This window comes from Camellia sinensis, chromosome 10 (assembly GCF_055761805.1).
Source record: "Camellia sinensis isolate YWXY chromosome 10, ASM5576180v1, whole genome shotgun sequence".
In the NCBI taxonomy this organism is placed as follows: domain Eukaryota; kingdom Viridiplantae; phylum Streptophyta; class Magnoliopsida; order Ericales; family Theaceae; genus Camellia; species Camellia sinensis.
In genome coordinates this window covers 134,636,440-134,638,401 of record NC_138970.1, presented here as the reverse complement: position 1 = coordinate 134,638,401, position 1,962 = coordinate 134,636,440, and positions in this window count along the sequence as shown.

Here is a 1,962-nt window from a genome sequence, read left to right as displayed (position 1 = left end):
TGTCTTGAATATACGCATATGATTATTAAATTATAATAGATTCATAATTAATGAGAATTGAGGATTTTTTATGAGTTAATCAGAGTTATCAAATGTTCATTTATTTTGGGACGTTACAGTAAAAAGACCAATTTTTTAGATTTTTAAGTTGTAATAATTCTGTCATGCCTTAATATGTGTAAGTAAATTTTAATATATAATTTTAGTGATGGTATATGCAGTGGCGGAGCCAGAAAATTAAATCAGGAGGGGCACTTATTAATTACAGCTTTATTTTTATTTTTTTTTCATAATCAACAATAAAAAGATAATAATAATTTTTGAATTAATATTAAGTACAAAAAATTAAATAAATTGTTACAAAAGTATTTCACATAAAATTTTACAATTAATTTCGAGTAAAATCGAAAAGTAAGTATTGCGTGTAACTAGTGCATCATAGACAATGTAAAAAAGTCATATATTTAAGTTGTAAAATAAATTATATAATGGTAAGATAAATCAAATTTTTACAAAATTTGAGTAAAAATTTCATATAATAGTGATATCACGTTATTATATGATATTATCAACCAATAGTAAAATAACATATGAAGGGTGAACTCCACATACAAGTATAACTAACACTCTAGTAATTTTTACTTATATAGAGTGAGATTAATTATATTTGCATATCAATAATGATGGATATTATCTTTATATTGAGATTTTTTCACAATTTTCATACATAAAATAATAATTTTATTGTAGTCACTTCATTTTCAATAATACAATCACTATTGTTTTCATAAATTTAAAAATACCTTTGATATTTTATTCTAAATATTATTTTTGTTTAAAATTTTATTTATATACATATGTAAAAAGAAAAAAGAATGAAAAATCCAGGAGAGACACGTGACCCCCTAGTTCCCATGTGGCTCTGCCACTGGATATATGCAAGCATATTCTGTGTGAGTATTAGTGAAAAAAATAATTATTATTATTATAAATACTTACCATTTTACTCATTATTTTTTTTTTTTTTGATGATTATATATACAATAATACTATATACTCTTGAAAATTAATTCAAAAAAGTATGAATCAAATTCATCTAACCGTGATTCGCATTATATTAACTTTAAATATTTACATTATACACCTTAAAAAATAATTAGATAAATATTTTTTTTATTTTTTATTCTAAAAGATAGCAAACCAAAACAACAACCAAACACACATTCAAACATAACAGCCATCTACCATCTTAAAAAAAAAAAAAGCGTAACAGCCATCAGTCCTCAAGGGACCAAACAGCTAAGGTGGAGCACTGTCTTTCCGGGTACAACTTCTACCCTTCATTTGGAACTTGCCTATTTTATTTTTTTAGTTATTTTAATTTGGTTCAAAAAATTGTCTTTAGAATGATAGTTGATTTTTTATGTAGTTGATTTGAAGGTTTTGAAAGAAAAATAAAAATAATTATGTTTTCAATGAAATATTTTATTTTATTAATTATTTTAATTTATTTTATCTTTAATTATTTTAGCCAAAAAAATTATATCCCAAACAGGGGCTCAAATCTTGCAAGCTCAGGAGCAACCCATTTTATTTGTATACATAAAAAGTTTTAATTTTAAGATTATGCTTATGGTCCAAGAATTTCAGGGCTACAGGTGTCTCGCGTCAACTGCTATGTGGGATCACATATAAGCATATAGATTAATTCTAGAAATTTGTTATCTCTAATTAAACGGTGGTTTGACGGTTTGGACAGTTTCAACATATAAATTGATTGAAGAATAATCTTAAATAATTAATAACTATTTGTATAATAAATAATATTAATTTACATTGAAGAATAATCTTAAATAATTAATAATTATTTGTATAATATATAATACTGATGTACAAAATATTTTTTATATATATAACACTAATTTACACCAAATTTTACATCTCATATCATTCTTATATTAA